General features: G+C 44.4%; 1 protein-coding gene across 1 annotated transcript in view; it reads right to left on the bottom strand.

The window, feature by feature from the left end:
- LOC108925316 (teneurin-1-like) overlaps positions 1 to 20223 on the bottom strand; it is a 263460-nt gene that overhangs the window by 176577 nt on the left and 66660 nt on the right. The window lies entirely within an intron of this gene.

The raw sequence follows: 20223 nt of genomic DNA, 5'->3' as shown, positions 1-20223 counted from the left end.
TTCCTGCGAACCGTGTTACAAAGAAACCCATTCCGACTTCGACCCTTTGCCTGTTTCTTCCTGACCACGTTCTGTGCCTAGCCCTTTGTACTACGTTTGCTGATCGTCTGACCCTCGCCTGCCCCTCGACTCTGATTATGGATTCTGATTCGGCTTCCGTGCACGTCGATCCGAGAACTCTGCACTTGAGTCCGTCCGCGCTACGCGCAACCGTGACACCTAGATTATCCCACATTCAGACTATTATATTCTGTTTTAATAATGGAAAGTAGAATGGAAAATTGGCAGCTCTGTCCTGACATACATCATGAGTCTGTGAGCACTATGGATTGCAGCATTGTTATCCTGGACAGCTTGTAATCAACAATCAAACCTTATTCAAAGATTGCTTCTATATATTTTTCACAAACTAAAAAAAGAGCACCTCACATTTGGTATCATGCTAACCACTTTCTTGCAAAGTTCTCTTACTAGCTCTGTAACCAACAAATGATTTTCACTAGTCAAATATCTATGAGCACCAAAACATTGACTTTCACGCAGAGGTTTTTAAATCAACTTATTCTAGCCAAGTTAATAAAAAGGGTTATAATGTCTGTTCCTGACAGAACAATAAAGAGCTGAGGAAGGTTAATTCTCACTGTATGTTTTTCGTGATAAGCCAACGTGAAGTCACCTTCTATTATACAGGGTGTAACATTATTTAGAATTTTCTTTTTTTAAGAACAACTAAAGTTTTATATAAAATATTTAAATGCTGACTTCATTACTTTACTGTTTTGATTCTGGGGGTGTGGGGGCGCAGTGGATTTGGCTGGGTCTTGCTCTCTGGTAGGTCTGGGATTTGAGTTCTTCTTGGGGTGCCTTGTGACGTACTGGCATCCCATCCTGCGTGTGTCCCCTCCCTCTCCGGCCTTGTGCCCTGTGCTTCTGGGTTAAACTCCAGCTCACCGTGTCCCCACTTATAGGCAGTTTCAGACTCTCTGTGTGTGTGTGTGTGTGTGTGTGTTCTGATTCTTTTTGTTTTCTTGTACTGTTTTTTATTGCTGGATTTTATGACATTACAAACTGCATCTGTGTAACACTTGTACGAAAAGTCACCTTACCAAGACACTTTAACCTTTCCTAACGCTATCTTTGTGACTTAGACATGCACTCTTCATTAATAAATAAGCTTTTTGTTACTTGAAAATAAACAAAAAAGCAAACAATGTGCAACTCTTGTACAACTGAATTAATCTGGCCATCACTGAGGGACTCGTATGGCATAGGAATTAAAGACCCTACTTAATACCTGATAATTATCAGTACAATGGGAAAATACATTGCAAAATTGAAAAAAGAAACTCAGAAATACGTTTAAACTGAGCATAAGCACTGCACAAAGACCATCTACCAACAAAGAATATAGATTCCAAAAGCTGTGTCAATGTGTGAAAGTGATCCTGATGTAAACTGCCATCTAAACATTTTCCCCAGACACAGGCATTGATTATTGCTTCACATGGAAGCCATTTTTTTTTTTTTTTGTACAGGAGCCTGTGGTGAAATTAATCCAGGGTTTCAAAAGATGAGTTTCATGGTGCTAAAAAAAAGCTAATAAATAAGTAAAGCGTTTACTCAGAAGTGATATTAATCAACCAATTGAGACAAGAGAGTGGCTACATCCCACCTACCAACAATCACAGGCACACACACAGATACATATGTATATATATATGGGTAGCAGTCACATGCTGATTAAAACTACCCCTTTTCACAGGAGCACAACTCTTAGATATGAATGAATTCTTAAAGAAAATCATATGTGTGAGTTTATATTTTTTGTTGATTTAAGTAACTTTGGAAACATATATCAGTGAAAAATTATTATTGTTTCTGTAACTTTTCTAGCTCCATACAATACATACTTATTTATCATATGCCTGAGTACCTCATTCATATAGGTCTGAAACATGGAAGGGGCATTAGCAGACACACACACACACACACACACACACACACACACATTTTCAGAACCGCTTGTCCTATACGGGGTCACGGGGAACCGGAGCCTAACCCGGCAACACATGGCGTAAGGCCGGAGGGGGAAGGGGACACACCCAGGACGGGACGCCAGTCCGTCGCAAGGCACCCAAAGCGGGACTCAAACCCCAGACCCACCGGAGAGCAGGACTGCGGCCCAACCCACTGCGCCACCGCACCCCCGCGCCCCTGGCATTAGCAGACCTAATATCTAATTATAACTAGATATTCAGAGTGTCCCAGGATGGTGCTAAAAGCTATCTTCCACTTATTTGTGTCTGTAACTCTAATCGGGTTATAGTCACTCTGAAGATCAAGCTTAGTGAATATCTTCACTCTCTTCATCTGTTCAATGGTAGCTGTGATCAAAAGAATGGGTTTGGCCTGTGCCTGCTCTCTAGTGGGTCTGGAGTTCAAGACCTGCTTGGGGTGCCTTGTGGCAGACTGGTGTCCCATCCTGGGTGTGTCCCCTCCCCCTCCAGCCCTATGCCCCATGTGGCCAGGTTAGGCTCCGGCTTGCTGTGACCCCACTCGGAACAAGCAGTTTCAGTCTGCGTGTGTGTGCCCCTGTTAACAATGCAAAGCTTAAGACTCCCATATTTTTTCTGTATAAAGAAGAAACCAGCATATGCTGCTGAAATGGATGGCCAACTCATCCCCAATTCTAAGGCTTCAGCCACAGAAGCTTCCATACCTTATTGTTCAGGTTTGGAAAGAGGACACACCCTTCCCCTATAGGGCATGGTGCCCAGCAACAGATTTATTGTTCATTCCCAAGGCCAATGCGGTATGACTTTAGATGCCTGAACCTTGCTGAACACTGGTAGATCCTGAACTTCAATAGGTATCAGGTGGCAAGGTGGCACAGCAAGTAGCGCTGCTGTCTCACAGTGCCTGGGTGGTGTGAGAGAATGTGGGTTTGATCCTCACTCAGTTTGTGTGGAGTTTGCATGTTCTCCCTGTGTCTATGTGGGTTTCCTCCCACAGTCCAAAGACATGTTTTTCAGGTTTACCCATAGTGTGTGAGTGACAAAGAGTGTGTTCCACTGATGTATGGATGAGTGACCCATTGTAAGTAGTGTATCTAGCAGCGTAAGTCACTTAGTGAATAAGGTGTGTGGGCTGATAGCACTACATAGAGTTTATTGGAAGTCATGTTGGAGAAAAATCATCTGCTAAATAAAGAGATGTAATGTATTAGAAACTTGCCAAATCAAAGACATGTTGAGGCTTTCCACTGCCATATCTTGGAATGGGAGGGTCAGGCATCTCTAAGCAAACTTTTCCCCCACAAGAGCAACTCCACTGTTTTCCATGACAACACGAGATTATGCGCAACTAGCCAGAGGTAGCCTCATGTTATGGTGTTGTAAGGGAAGCATTTTTGTATGGAATGCTCCCACTTAACAGAAAAGTCGGTACAGTGCACATATCTACTTTAATCAAACCTATAGGCGCTCCATCCAGAGAACTAATTCTTAACTTCTGTTTCATGGTTACAAAGAGAACCCTCAGACCTGGCAGTGGCAATATCTATAAACTTTCCTGCAGCTTCAAAGGCCACTAGAGCTTTGGCTTCCTTGTCATGTCCTAACCCTAGAAGTTTCTCTTTCTCAAACACACACACACACACACACACACATACACACACACACACCAAGCAGGTTTGTGGCAAGCCAAAGCCTAAACCGGCAGCACAGGGTACAAGGCCAGAGAGGGAAGGGACACAGCCAGGACAGGATGCCAGTCTGCCACAAGGCACCCAAGCAGGACTCAAACCCCAGACCCAGCAGAAAGCAGGACCCAGCCAAGTCTGCTGTGCCACTGCACCCCCTCAAAAGTGTCACAGGTAAAATGAATTAGGGGTACAATTGGTTACACTCCTTACCAGTAGAGACACTGCTGCTGATTGTTGTGGTAGCTGTACAGGACACGAAACAAGGGAGTGTTGTGGAGAGCCACAATTAAAAACACTTATCACTCCTGAAACAGACGTTGCCTTTCCCTAAAGTTCAGATCTCCCTCTTTGTTCTATACCGCCCTTTAATGTTACGGGATATGGGTTTTTGGGTTACTTTTGGCTTCACCACTTCCATCCCGGGAGGTAGTGTCCAATGATAATTTGGGGCCAGGTAACCTGAAGGCGCCCACTGTGTTCATCCTGAGTAATGTTCTCAGTGATAGAAATATCACTGAGAACCATACAGCTACGTTTATTTAATACAGAAGCAATATCTGTTTATCTTCGTCCATTCTTAATTCAATTCATTTTCCATGCTTTCTAAGTTACCTATAAAATAATGAAAAGTGTTGGAATAGGTATGAAATTCATATGAAAATATTTTACATTTACATTTATTCATTTAGCAGATGGTTTTGTCCAAAGCGATTTACATCTCAGCAAAAGTACAATTTATGCATTATATTAAGAGAAAGAGACATAGCTGCAGACATGTGACTCAAGTAAACCTAGTTTGTTACCTACCACTTATAGCACCGAGGTTCATCGTTCAAGTAGGTGGATAAAACACAGGATAGACAAATTCTGATACCCTCCTACCATTTTTTTTTTTGTTAATATTATACGATACACAAGCAACCAATACAATGCCGGAGTAGTGGCTGATTAAAGGCTTTATCTGGTGACGCTCATGAAGTTACGGTGCATGAACATTTACACTGTACATGAGCTGGAGAGATCTTGGGCGAAATGCATCCGGAAAAGGTGAGTTTTCAGACCCTTCTTGAATGTAGACAGAGTTTCCACAGTTCTGAGTGAGAGGGGAAGGTTGTTCCACCACAACGGAGCCAGAACCGAGAACTTCCAAGCTTTACCTTTTGTGCGCGGGACCACCAAGCAAGCAGAAGTAGACAAGCAAAGGGGTCTGGCTGGGGTGTAGAGGTTGATCAAGTCCTATAAATAGCTGGGAGCAGTTCTTTTGATGCATTTGAAGACAATAACCACGGTTCTGAATTTGATTCGGGCAGCTATAGGAAACCAGTGCAGAGAAATGAGAAGAGGAGCTAGGTGGGAACGCCTTGGCAAATCAAAGAAAACTCGGGCAGCAGCATTTTGTAAAAGCTGCAGAGGTTTGATGGCAGTAGCAGGAAGGCCACACAGGAGAGAGTTGCAGTAGTCCAGATGGGAAGTCACCATGGCCTGGACAAGTAGCTGGGCAGAGTCAATTGTGAGTAGAGAGGGATTCTACGATTATTATGCTGAATGTATCTGCAGGACTGGGTTGTGGCTTCGATGTGCTGAGAGAAAGACAGAATCGTGTAAATCATTACTCCCAGACTCTTAGCCAAGGAACTAGGTGAAATGAATGAGTTGTCCAGGTTGATCGATAGATCATGACAGGAGGACGGGCCAGCTGGGAAGTAAAGAATCTCTGTTTTGGAGAGGTTGAGTTGGAGGTGGTGATCAGACATCCAGGAAGAGATGTCCAACAGTCAGGCAGCAATGTTTGCGGAGATGTCTGATGCACCAGGTGGAAAGGAGAGGAAGAGCTGCGTATCATCAGCGTAGCAATGGTATTTGAATCCATGGGAGGCTATGACCGGACCGAGGGAGAAGATGTAGATTGAGAAAAGAAGAGGAACCAATACCAAGCCCTGCGGGACACCGGTTGAGAGAGGCAGAGGAGAAGAACGAGAGCTCCACCAGACCACTTGATAGGATCTGTCAGATAGGTAGGACGCAAACCATCTTAATGCCGCACCTTTGATCCCAAGCTGGTTAAGAGAGAAGAGTAGAAACCGGTGGTTGACTCTGTTGAATACTGCAGACAGATCGAAGAGGATGAGGACTGAGGAGAGGGAGGCGGCTCTAGCAGCTTGGAGAGCATCAGACACCGCCAGAAGGGCCATCTCAGTGGAGTGACCAACTTTGAAACCAGACTGATAAGCACTGACGAGATACTTCCGGGTAAGGAATTCAGATAGTTGATCACAGGCTGCCCGCTCTAGGGTTTTAGACAGGAATGAGAGGGGAGAGACTGGTCTGTAATTTTCAACCAGATTGGGATCCAGGGAGGGTTTTTTTTTTAACAGAGGTGAAATTAGAGCGGTTTTGAAGGCAGCTGGGAAACAGCCAGAGGAGAGTGAGGAGCTGATGATCTTAGAGATGAAGGTGGAGAGTAGCGGGGATATTTTTTGCTTTGAAACATCAACTTTTCCTTTTTAGCGGGCAAATATTTTGCTCTGAAACATCAACAAATGTCATTATAAAAATGAAAAAAAAAGTGAATGAGGTCATTCATGATGGACGATGGATATGCAGCGAGAAAGATAGATAAATATGGGAATATTTAGGGTTGAGGGCTAGCACTTGCGCAGAGGATGATAGGCCAAAGTAACTACGATCCATAGTAACAATTGCATGACATATTGCAGTGGGTATAGAATGAGATGATGAAAAAGGGCAAAAGTAGAAGGTCAAACAATGATGAGACATACAGTGATTAGGATCACTTCCAGCCCAAACGAAGAGGTTGCAGGGAGTCGGGAAGACAGCCAGGAGAAGAATAATGAGCAATAGTCGGTGCTGGCAGGAGTACTATAGACTGGCCTGCATCAGTTGCTCTGAAGATTGTCTTGATAAACTTATTTCCCCTGAAAATACGAGAAATAAGACTTAATTTGAAATCTGGTCATTGAAGAAGTGGGAATTCATACATGTCTAATAGTTTGATTTTTCAGAGATACTAAAGCTTGTTGTTATAATGGCATGGCAGCCTAAATGAAAAAACTTTTACTAAGAAGAGCATGCCAGTCCTCACTTATTTGCAGCAAAGATATACTTTATACTTACACTTATATAAGTATACTTATATATTTAAATCTATTCATGTCTTCAAGCAGATGCTTTTCAGACGCTTTTCTCCAAAGCAATGGACATCTCAGAGAAAGTTTATTTTTGAGTTTCATAGTATTTTATCATAAGTTTGCAGTATTTCACACACACTGGCTGAAACCACTTGTCCTGAGCAGGCTTGCAGCAAACTGGAGCCTAATTCAGCAACACAGGGCACAAGGCTGGAGGGGGAGGGGACACACCCAGGACAGGACACCAGTCTGTCCCAAGGCACCCTAAGCAGGACTCAAACCCCAGAACCACCAGACAGAAAGCCCACTGTGCCACCGCACCCCCTGATCACAATGTATCAAATAAGCAAAAAATTGAATTTTTGTAAATAACAACATATAAAGAAGAGCTAAAGTGCGTTATAGAGCCTGTAGTATAGTGGTTAGAACAACTGCATTTGAGCCCAAAAGTCACGGGTTTGAGCTTCCCCTCTGACTGTAGTACCCTAAAACAAGGTACTTGTCCTCAATTGCTCCAGTAAAATTACCCAGCTGTGTAAATAGTTAAGTAATTGTAACCTTGACATTATAAGTTGCTTTGGAGAAAAGCATCAGGTAAATGTACTTGTATAGTTCACATTATTCAATTTGCTTTTATAGAGAACTCTTTTCACACAGTGACACAGAGCATTGAACAAAAGATCAGAAGCATAATACAAATAATGGCTATACATTAAACAATACTAAACAATAACGATGTAATTATTAAAGCAGTAAGTAAGCCAACTGTCCACAGAGGAAAAGAACAAAAAAAAAAAAAAAACATTCAACTGAAAGGCAAGGAAGAAAAAACCTCTAGGGGTCCAAGTGGCCAGGGCTGCCCAACCCCTCCCCTCCTGGCCCTTCTAGATTAAAAAATGACATTGTTAAGTGCTAATAACCCGATGTCCCAGTTCACACTTAAATGTCTTGTTCACCATGGCATGCAGTATTATCTCAGAGGGAAGTGTTTTCTGCATTCTGCAGCATCTGTGAAGGGTTTATAATCATATCAAGATAAAAAGAATGCATGAAATCTTCCTGAATGCTTTTCATTCAGCTGACAATATTTTACAAAATACTACAGATGATTAAATCATTTGGAGAGCAAACAGACATGATTTCGCTGTCAATGCTGTTGAGTTCAGTGAACACTTAGATATCTTGCATTCAGTAGTTTGTTCTCAAAAAAACTGCCCAACAAATGATTTTTCAGATAGGGTTCATAGGGTGATGCATACAAGGTAATCCTTCAATATACAGTGTATAGTAAGTATAATAATTTTACAAAGTGTGTGTATATTTATATATATGAAAAAATTTTCCTACTCGCCCCCTCTTGCGGGCGGTCTTACTCCTTCAAGCTCGGGTCCTCTACCAGAGGCCTGGGAGCTTGAGGGTTCTGCGCAGTATCTTAGCTGTTCCTAGGACCGCGCTCTTCTGGACAGAGATCTCGGATGTTGTTCCCGGGAACTGCTGGAGCCACTCTCCCAGCTTAGGGGTCACAGCCCCAAGTGTTCCGATTACCACGGGGACCACTGTTGCCTTCACCTTCCACATCTTTTCTAGCTCTTCTCTCAGTCCTTGGTATTTCTCAATCTTCTCATGTTCTTTCTTTCTGATGTTGCCATTGCTTGGGATGGCGACATCTATCACTACGGCTTTCTTCCTCTGTTTGTCCACCACTACCATGTCCGGTTGGTTAGCCATTACCAGTGTGTCAGTCTGGATCTGGAAGTCCCACAGGATCTTAGCTTGGTCATTCTCGACCACCCTTGGGGATGTATCCCACTTTGATCTTGGGACTTCCAGCCCATACTCGATACAGATGTTCCTGTACACTATGCCAGCTACTTGGTTATGGCGTTCCATGTATGCCTTGCCTGCTAACATCTTACACCCTGCTGTTATGTGCTGGATTGTCTCAGGGGCATCTTTGCACAGCCTGCACCTGGGGTTCTGCCTGGTGCGGTAGACCCCGGCCTCTATTGATCTTGTACTTAGAGCTTGTTCCTGTGCTGCTATGATTAGTGCCTCTGTGCTGTCTTTCAGTCCAGCTTTGTCCAGCCACTGGTATGATTTTTCGATATCAGCCACTTCTTCAATCTGCCAGTGGTACATAGCGTGTAGGGGTTTGTCCTTCCATGATGGTTCCTGTTCTTCCTCGTCCTCCTTCTCAGGTTTCTGCTGCCTGAGGTATTCACTAAGTATCTCATCAGTCGGGGTCCTCTTCCTGATGTAGTCAAGGATCTTTGTTGTTTCATCCTGGATAGTGGTTCTGACACTCACTAGTCCTCGGCCTCCTTCTTTCCGCTTATTGTACAGCCTCAGTGGCTTCTATCTCCTCTTTTGGCCAGCTTATTACGCCAGCGAGGTATCTGATGACCGGCAGGGCATAGGTGTTGATAGCCCGGACCTTGTTCTTCCCATTCAGCTGATTTGTCAGGACTTGCCTTACTCTCTGCAGGTATTTGGCGGCTGCTGTCTCGTTCACTCTTGGCATACAGCTTGATGTCATCCATGTAGAGGAGGTGACTGATGTTTACTCCATTCCGTAGTCGGTATCCGTAGCCAGTCTTGGTGATGATCTGGCTGAGGGGGTTCAGGCCTACGCAGAACAGCAGGGGGAACAATGCATCTCCTTGGTAGATGCCGCACTTGACGGTGACTTGCACAATTTGCTTGGAGTTGGCCTCTAGGGTTGTTTTCCACTGCCCCATTGAGTTCCTGATGAAGGTTCTTAGTGTCCTGTTGATCTTGTGTAGTTCTAAGCATTCCAGGATCCATGAGTGAGGCATCGAGTCATAGGCTTTCTTGAAGTCAATCCAGGCGGTGCACAGGTTGGTCTGTCTGGTCTTGCAGTCTCGAGTGACTGTTCTGTCTACCAGTAGCTGGTGTTTTGCTCCTCTGGTGTTTCTACCAATTCCTTTCTGGGCCCCGCTCATGTATTGAGCCATATGCCTGTTCATCTTAGCCACTATGATACCTGAGAGCAGCTTCCATATTGTGCAGAGGCAGGTTATCGGGCGATAGTTGGATGGGACTGCTCCTTTCTGGGGGTCCTTCAGGATCAGGACTGTCCGGCCTTCTGTTAACCATTCAGGGCGGGTCCCATCCATTAGCAGCTGGTTCATGTGTTGCCAGCTTCTTTAGCCGGAAGGCATGGATCATGTCAGGGACTGGTGCTGTCCAGTTCTTGTACTTCATACATTCTTGGATGCCTGCCACTGTGATGGTTACTGGATCCTGAGGTTGCTGTGGTCCACTCTTACATCCACTAGCCCCTGTGCTTTGTTGTTATGTGATGCCTCCTTCTCCCATATGTTTTTCCAGTATTGCTCAGTCTCCGCAGAGGTGCGGTGGCACAGTGGGTTGGACCACAGTCCTGCTTTCCGGTGGGTCTGGGGTTCGAGGCCCGCTTGGGGTGCCTTGTGGCGCCTTGTGGCGGACTGGTGTCCCGTCCTGGGTGTGTCCCCTCCCCCTCTGGTCTTACGCCCTGTGTTACCGGGTAGGCTCTGGTTCCCTGTGACCCTGAATGGGACAAGCGGTTCAGAAAGTGTGTGTGTGCTCAGTCTCCAACCTTGGTGGGTCCACTCTCATGTTATTACCCTACCACTGAGAGTACTCTTTGGAGAACATCTGGTTTATTCTTCTGCCCTCTATCCCTCTTGTGTACCTCTTCAGGCGGTTAGCCAAGGCTGTGAGTCTTTGCTTGGCACTTTCTAAGGCCTCAGGTATAGACAGCTTGCTGTACTTCTTAGGCAGGGTCTTCATCACACCTTCCTGCAGTTCCAATAGCTGGCTATCTTCCCTTCGTGCTGCTTTGATCTTGCCTCTAGCCTTCTTTTTCATGGAGGATACTGCTTCTTATGCTTGGTACTCATCTTGTATCCAAGCATCTCAAGGATCACTGTTGCTGTGTTGTACATCAGCTGGTTGGTCTCAGTAGGGATTGTTCATAGTGCTGTATTCACTATATATATAGGGGGCGTGGTGGTGCAGTGGGTTGGACCGGGTTGGACCGAGTCCTGCTCTCTAGTGGGTCTGGGGTTCAAGTCTTGCTTGGGGTGCCTTGCGACAGACTGGCGTCCCATCCTGGGTGTGTCCCCTCCCCCTCTGGCCCTACGCCCTGTGTTGCTGGGTAGGCTCCGGTTCCCTGCGACCCCGTATGGGACATGCGGTTCAGAAAGTGTGTGTTTGTGTGTGTGTATACATATGTATGTATATATAATATATATATATATAATATATATATATACACACACTGTATATACATATATGCATTTATATATGATAGACTTACAGGGAACTACTAATCACCTTTATGAGTGGATGTAATATATCCCCCACCACATGGTGCAACTGATGGTGTGACAGCCCCTGAACACATGTCAGTTAGCAGTCTGTGAGGACACATGATACCACCGAGGTCTCACCATCGCCAGTCTGAGACAGGCTGAGGATCCAATGTTGCAGTTCTCGCAACCCCGCAGCCACCAATATCTGCATAGCAAACAGCAGTTTATACTTTTCACTGCCACCAAAATGCACAGTAATTATGCTATTAACAAAAATTTTTCTTTTTGAAATTTTTTCTAACTTAACACAAGGATAAAGATAAACAAACAATGGACATGGGATGCACATATTGGCATGACATGCAGATATTATCCTATTTCAGAGGTACATTTATTCATTCTTTCACCCGTTATGGCATTTCAACATCTTTTGGTGCTTGTAAATGCGGAAAAAAGGCCTTACATTTCACTGTTGATGGTATGCCAGTGTAATTACAATCCTGTCATGCACACAAGAATGATTCCCAAACAAAATAGAGAATATCATGTTTGTTTATCTGTGTGGGTATTCTTTTTTTGTGCCGTTTTCCAATTTCACACATTTCATTTAATAGGTTCTTAAGTCTGCATAATGTTTTAAATGTTAATATATTGTGTTCTGAGCTTTGAAAAAGTTATAAACCAAAATTAGAATGATGGAGTTGCAATGGAAAAATCCAGCAGCAATACCTTGAAGTGGGTTGTAATGAGTTACATTTATTCTGTTGTTTACACTGGAGGAAAACCAATCTGACAAAATTTTTGCCATTGAAACTTTTCACTTTCAATTGAGTACATTTGTAGAAAAACATTTAAAAAAATATCAATTCCGTTACCATAGCAAATTAAATTCATTGAAAAGATTCAAAATATAGAGTATATAGCCGTTAAGATTTGTGGAGTTTGTGACATAAAACTATTTGGAATCCATATAACTTTAGAACCTATGTAAGTTTTTTTTATATGGTGCATTTTTACTTATACTCAGTTATATTTTTTGAAGTAGTTTTACTTTTAAATTAGTTTTTTTTTTTCCTCCAAGTAGAAAAGTATTTGAGAATTGTGTTTGACTGCTGTACCCAACTTCACCAATGTTTGTTCTCATTTTGAACAGGAGGACTACTGCAGTGAACCATATCTTCAGTGAATTAACATATTGTAAGCATTAAAAAGAATGTTCTCCAACCTACAGTAAATTATGTGAGCTGCACTTGTGTGCATTTTTGATGTTAATTTTGTAGGTTCTTGTTTTCCTCATAAGATGGCATTGAGCACAATTAGCCCATTTGCTGTCTCCTGTTCTGTCATTTTGACTCAGAGCATTTTTTTTAGGTTTATGCCCTTCCATTAACCACAGTGGGTGGGTGATTAAAGATGTTACCTGAGGCAAGGCTGACACCGATCTTGTTTGATTGTGGTTGTCAGAATGCAGGATTTTCTCCATTCTAATGCCAAGGACATGGTCTTCCTTAACTTTTTGGCCCTGATTCTTCTAAGTGTACTTCAAGCTTTTTTCATTTCATATGCAGAATATTTCACATTCAGCTGTAGGCTGGGTGGCCTTCATTGTACTGATTATTGCCATAAAACAAACCTGTGATGGTAAGAAGTTCTATCTCTGCTTTTCAAAACAAAATTCTGCATTATAATGTTTTAAAATGAGATGATAATGAGAAAGAACAAAATCTTAGTTAAGCCATGGAGTTTAATATCGCTAACTCGCTAATTGGGTTTTCCATTAATACTTAAATTAATATCTACAATATGCTTCAAGCTTTTTACCCATAAAACACACAGAGACACTCATCTTTGACAGCCTGCAGGGAGGAGCAGGAAGGGAAATCATTTCACATAGTTAAAGTTAAGCCCTCACCATGCACACAGACACAGACAGGGATACACACACACAGAAACAGACACACACACAGTTGACAGTACTCATGAGGTCAGTGGTTCTGCTCTGATTTTGAATCTGCAGCTCTGGTTCCACAAGGTGGACTGTATACACTCATACACGCAGTGGATATTTTTGTCATTTAATAATGTAGTAGTAAACATTTATTCTCCACCTACAAAGAGGAATTCTGGTCGGCATCTGCCTCTTTCCTTTTTTAGCAAAGTGACATTTTCTGTTAAAACAAGACTCACACAGTCAGTCATAGGAACTTAAATTTCCCACATGTTTAACCATGTTAAAAAAGTATAAAAAAATAATTGCAGTAAAGGAAATTGCTAACAACTATTAAAGCACGAATTCTAAAAATTCAAAAAAAAAAAAAAAAAAAACGCAGAATTAGATGAAGAGAACACACACGCACACACTCACACACACTTGCTAAAACTTCAACAGCACAACTGCCAGTTGAAGACTTTCAGACAAAGCCAAAGCGCTGCATGCAACAAGGCGAATTAATCACATGAGATCAAGCTTGGCAAGTTTTGCGCCTTGAAATATTAAACATTAATGGAGTCATATTACTGAACTGCTGTGGAGCTCAGGATGTCCTTCTCTCATTTCCTTTCTGCAAAATTTCTCAAAAAATGTAGAAAGAAGAAAAAAAATGGACAAAAAAGGTTTTAAAAAATTTCAAATTCATTTCTTTTTGTAAATTCTTACACTAATCATGATTAAAGGGACTTTCATGTGATATTATTGAAGTAAAGGCTATTTTATGGTCACCCAAAATAGATACACAATACAAGTACACTATGGACAAATGAAGATATATATATATACACAGGGGGTGCGGTGGCGCAGTGGGTTGGACCGCAGTCCTGCTGCCTAGTGGGTCTGGGGTTCAAGTCCCGCTTGGGGTACCTTGCGACGGACTGGCGTCCCGTCCTGGGTGTGTCCCCTTCCCCCCTCCGGCCTTACGCCCTGTGTTGCCGGGTAGGCTCCAGTTCCCCGTGACCCTGTAAGGGACAAGCGGTTCTGATAATGTGTGTGTGTGTGTATATATACACACACACATTTTCAGAACCGCTTGTCCCATACGGGGTCACGGGGAACCGGAGCCCACCCGGCAACACAGGGCGTAAGGCTGGAGGGGGAGGGGACACACCCAGGACGGGACGCCAGTCCGTCGCAAGGCACCCCACCGGAGAGCAGGACTGTGGTCCAACCCACCGCACCCCCTCAAATGAAGATACTATTTCTTTAAATGCTTGTGTTCTACAGCAGGATTCCAACAACCTTTCCGTATCCTAGGTTTTTACATTTCTACTGGAGAACCCTAAAATACACACACACACACACACACACACACACACACACACACACACACACACACACACACACACACACACACACACACACACACACACCTTCAGAGCCGCTTGTCCCATATGGGGTCACGGGGAACCGGAGCCTACCCGGCAACACAGGGCGTAAGGCCGGAGGGGGAGGGGACACACCCAGGACGGGACACCAGTCCGTCGCAAGGTACCCCAAGCGGGACTCGAACCCCAGACCCACCAGACAGCAGGACTGTGGTCCGCGCCACTGCGCCACCGCACCCCCAACCCTAAAATATTCTATGTTAATTATCTAAAAGTCTTTCCTTGCTCTGTATATCAATATGGAAAATTTCACTGCTTTTATTAAATAAAGGTTATAGTGGTATGAGGAACTATTAAGGAACTAGAGTACAAACATACAGTATATTCCATGCAAAAGTAAAATACATATATGCCAATGTGTATAAATACAAAACAAATAAGTATAAACATACGCTTGTACACTTGCTTAAGATAATGCACCCTTTTCCATTACACACAGACATAAATTACACATACGTAATTTAACGTGTTTATTGCCATGAGCTCTGCTTTTGTATTTAAAATATGCATTACTATATCATTAGGTTGGATTACCATGGTACTCATTAGCAGAGAAGTCAGGTGGATGAAAGAGAAAAACAAAAGTGCTGCAGTGGCACTGTAATAAGCCCAGTGTTACTCTGGTGTCTCCACTTATTGAAGCGCCCTCATGGCAGCTTCCTTCGACTTAGACTATAGACAAGTGTAAGTCTGAGTGTCATCTTTGACTCCCACCAAATTACCCAGGGAGCTGGTGTAGTACCAGGCTGACGCTGCAACTAAAGACCCTCAAATGTGAGAAATGGAGTAATCAATAATGCGCCAAGGGTGACACTTTAGGAGCTAAAAGCCAAATGCATTTCTACAGGCCTCTGGGGCCACACTCTACAAAGAGTAATTGCACACTACAACTTGTTTTAAAGACGTCAACTGATACGTCAAAAATGTCACAGAGGTAGGGCTCAATTGAATGATCTTCAGAAAGACAAACTATAACCGATAGAGTCTAAGAGACAATGCACATCCTTGAGAATTATGCTATGTCATAAACAGAATAAGCAGAGCGTATCACAAATTATAAACGGAAAGCATCTATTTTTCCATGCCTTTTTAACAACTTTCTACAAATTATTCCATGGAAATATAATACTGTACACTGAAATGCAACAATTAGCATAAAAGGTACTTACCCCTTTTATGTGGAGCATTAAATGGGTATAATTAAAGCTGAAAAAATTGTATGTTCCTAAAAGTAAGACTGTTAACAGCTCAGATTTCCCCTGATTCAACCAATCATTAGCAGACAGGGTGATTTTCAGAAAATTTTAACTCTGGTGTACTTTGTTGCTGTTTCATACAAAATACAGCTTTAACATTTCATTGATCAGTGTCCCTGAAAACACAATGATATAAAAGAATGACACAAAACCAAGAAAAAAATTGGTTAAAAGGTGCATGAGGGTATGAATCTGATGCCACTTTTAAAAACGCACATTTTACAAGTTTATATTCACATAATCCTGAATCAGTACTTCTCAACAGACAATATACTGCATACAGTTCAGTGACACCTGGTATTTGTTTATTTCGCTGGAAGCAAACACCATAGACTAAAGCTTACTTCTTTGCAGTGAATTCATCTGAAACATAAGAGCAGCAACACACTGAGAAAAGATCATACAGAAGAGATAAAGGAAGGACCTCTTCTAGATCTTGTACTTGCTGCAACACTAGTCAACACAAATACATTCTTTTTTGCTCCTGCATCAGTGTGATGCATCACAAATACCCGCTTTCAAGTACTATTCTGAATTTAGTCCACATAGCACCTTCCAACCCGAAATGCATCACATTTGCAAAAACATAAGTCTTCCTGTAGGACCTGGCAATCCAGCTCTGTTCCTCCCTTGACTTGCCTTGAAAACCACGGAAGTGGTTGCTAAGGGTCAGGTTTGACTCAGCACCATGCAAAAATGAAAATCTTCCTCTATCCCTTGGGACCCAAATGTCCCTCATTCGGAACCACCTGACTATAATAATAAAGAATAATTCAGAAACTGAAATCAGATAGCAAGTTCGTGACTTGTTTTCTGGATTGAATGTAAAGCTGTACAATGCATTTCAATGTCAAGAAATGCATTAGATCCACATATGCCATATCCAGGTGAGAAAAGAAGAGTTTTTCAAGCATTCCTGAACATACTGCTCATTTATTCATGTAGTAGTAACAAAATGTAATGCACACAGTGTCCTTACATGGAGAAAAAGTGGAATAGGTATACAGGGCTGGAGCGGGTACACAGAGGTGTGACAGAGACAGGACTGGAACACATGACAAGGACGGGGCATGGAGGACTGGTGCAGACAAGACAGGAACAGGAATGTACTGACGGAAGACAAGACTTTGAGTAAACACGAACATAAAGGTCCTGAGTTTTATGCAGCTACTTGTGTGATGAACATTGGTGAATATGGTAGAAAGAAACAAACTAACTGTACTTAAGAATCATGTGTCTGCATCTATGTCTCTCTTTCTGCTAATGTGATGCACACAATATATTTTCTATGAGATGTGCGCTGCTTTGGAGAAAAACATCTGCTAAATGAATAAATGTACATGTAAATGTAAACGAGGACAATTTTATGAATGCAAGCAAGTCAGTGTAATGCCGATAAGTAATCCACGAACCGATGGTAGCCCTTTCATCCTTTTTATAGGGATCAGGTGCACTGATAGTGCTGGATGGACATGGAGTGGCATCCCCGTGATCGTCTGAATGATTCTTCTGGGTAGTGACACAAAATTAGAATCATCAGCTTATAAATACACATGGATTTACCTGAAATCATTGACAAGAGACAATGCACATCTAAATAAGCAATTAAAAATATAGAGTTTTATATGCAGGCATATATTTTTTTTCATTTAAAATAATAGGAAAGGAAATTTTCAGGAACATATTAGGTCTGTGTAACAGGGATACCGGTATATAAAACTAAAAGGACTTCTAACATAATTTTTGTTGTCTTTACCCATGGCCTGTTCATTTATTTTAATATTTTTGGATCAGCTTTAATGGTATCTTTATGCATTATTCTTTATATCCAGTCCTTTATACCATGTCTCTCACTTTCTTTACCCAGTGTTCATTATTTGTTGTAATTCTAGTTCTTGAGTTCAGTTTGTGGAAATATTTACAAATATGTTTGAAAATAGGGGTTTTTCAAAAACCCCTTATGACGAAAAAATCAAGGCGTCCGTTTACCCCGCCCGGTATGGGGTCACCGGGGCCCCACCCTGGAGCCAGGCCTGGGGGGGGGCTCGCATGCGAGCCCCTGGTGGCCAGGTCTATGCCCACGGGGCCTGGCCGGGCTCAGCCCGAAGCCACAACGTGGAGCCGCTCTTCGGTGGGCTCACCACCTGCCGGAGAAACCGTAAGGGGCCGGTGCATTGTGATTTGGGCGGTGGTCGGGGCCGAGTGCCCGGCCGACCCAAACCTCGGGCGCCAACTCTGGTTTTTGGGACTTGGAATGTCACCTCACTGGCGGGGAAGGAGCCTGAGCTGGTGCGGGAAGTTGAGAGATACCGTCTAGATATAGTCGGGCTCACTTCCACTCACAGCTTGGGTTCTGGAACCACTCTACTCGATCGAGGGTGGACTCTCCACTATTCTGGCGTTGCCCAAGGTGAGAGGCGGCGGGCTGGTGTGGGCTTATTAATAGCCCCCCAGTTCAGCCGCCATGTGTTGGAGTCTACCCCGGTGAATGAGAGGGTCATCTCCCTACGCCTTCGGGTCAGGGAACGGTCTCTCATTGTCGTTTGTGCTTATGCGCCTAGCGGCAGTGTAGAGTACCCGGCCTTTTTAGAGTCCCTGGGGGGCGTGCTGGAAAGCGCTCCCACTGGGGACTCTGTCGTTCTACTGGGGGACTTTAACGCCCACGTGGGCAGCGACAGTGATACCTGGAGGGGCGTGATTGGGAGGAACGGCCTCCCTGATCTGAACCCGAGCGGTGAGTTGTTATTGGATTTCTGTGCTAGTCGCGGTTTATCCATAACGAACACCATGTTCATGCATAAGGGTGTCCATCAGTGCACTTGGCACCAGGACACCCTAGGTCGGAGGTCGATGATCGACTTTGTAGTCGTTTTTTCTGATCTTCGGCCATATGTCTTGGACACTCGGGTGAAGAGAGGGGCTGAGCTGTCAACTGATCACCACCTGGTGGTGAGTTGGATTCGATGGCGGGGGAAAAAGCTGGACAGACCTGGCAGGCCCAAACGCATAGTGAGGGTCTGTTGGGAACGTTTGGCGGAGGCCCCTGTCAGAGAGGTCTTCAACTCCCACCTCCGACAGAGTTTCAACCAGGTCCCGAGGGAGGTGGGGGACATTGAGTCTGAATGGACTATGTTCCGCTCCTCCATTGTCGGTGCGGCGGTTCGGAGCTGCGGCCATAAGGTCTCCGGTGCCTGTCGCGGCGGCAATCCCCGAACACGGTGGTGGACACCGGAAGTAAGGGATGCCGTCAAGCTGAAGAAGGAGTTCTATCGGGCCTGGCTGGCTCATGGGACTCCTGAAGCAGCTGACAGGTACCGACGGGCCAAACGGAGCGCGGCTCTGGCAGTCGCCGCGGCAAAAACTCGGGCTTGGGAGGAGTTCGGTGAGGCCATGGAGGAAGATTTTCGGTCGGCCTCAAAGAGATTCTGGCAAACCGTCCGGCGACTCAGAGGGGGGAAGCGGTGTTCCACGAACACTGTTTACAGTGGAAGTGGTGCGCTGCTGACCTCAGCTGAGGATGTTCTCGGGCGGTGGAAGGAGTACTTTGAGGATCTCCTCAATCCCTCCAACACGCCTTCCGTAGAGGAAGCTGAGGCTGGGGACTCGGAGGGGGACTCGTCCATTACCCTGGCTGAAGTTGCTGAGGTAGTCAAAAAACTCCTCGGTGGCAAGGCTCCGGGGGTGGATGAGATCCGCCCCGAGTTTCTCAAGTCTCAGGATGTTGTGGGGCTGTCTTGGCTGACACGCCTCTGCAGCATCGCGTGGAGTTCGGGAACGGTGCCTCTGGACTGGCAGACCGGGATGGTGGTCCCTCTTTTTAAGAAGGGGGACCGGAGATTGTGTTCCAACTACAGGGGGATCACACTCCTTAGCCTCCCTGGGAAAGTCTATGCTGGGGTACTGGAAAGGAGAATTCGACCGATAGTTGAACCTTGGATTCAGGAGGAGCAATGCGGTTTTCGCCTTGGCCGTGGAACACTGGACCAGCTCTGTACCCTCACTAGGGTGTTGGAGGGTTCGTGGGAGTTTGCCCAACCAGTCCATATGTGTTTTGTGGACCTGGAGAAGGCATTCGACCGTGTCCCTTGTGGCATCCTGTGGGGGGTGCTTCGGGATTATGGGGTTCGGGGCTCGTTGCTACGGGCTGTTCGTTCCCTGTATGACCGGAGCAGGAGCTTGGTTCGCATTGCCGGCAGTAAGTCAGACCTGTTCCCGGTGCATGTTGGACTCCGCCAGGGCTGCCCTTTGTCACCGATTCTGTTCATTATTTTTATGGACAGAATTTCTAGGCACAGTCAGGGAACGGAGGGTGTCTGTTTTGGTGGCCGCGAGATCTCGTCTCTGCTTTTTGCGGACGATGTGGTCCTGTTGGCTTCATCAAGTCAAGACTTGCAGCGTGCACTGGGGAGGTTTGCAGCCGA

Source organism: Scleropages formosus, chromosome 13 (genome assembly GCF_900964775.1).
Source record: "Scleropages formosus chromosome 13, fSclFor1.1, whole genome shotgun sequence".
In the NCBI taxonomy this organism is placed as follows: domain Eukaryota; kingdom Metazoa; phylum Chordata; class Actinopteri; order Osteoglossiformes; family Osteoglossidae; genus Scleropages; species Scleropages formosus.
This window is presented reverse-complemented; position numbering and strand designations above follow the sequence as displayed.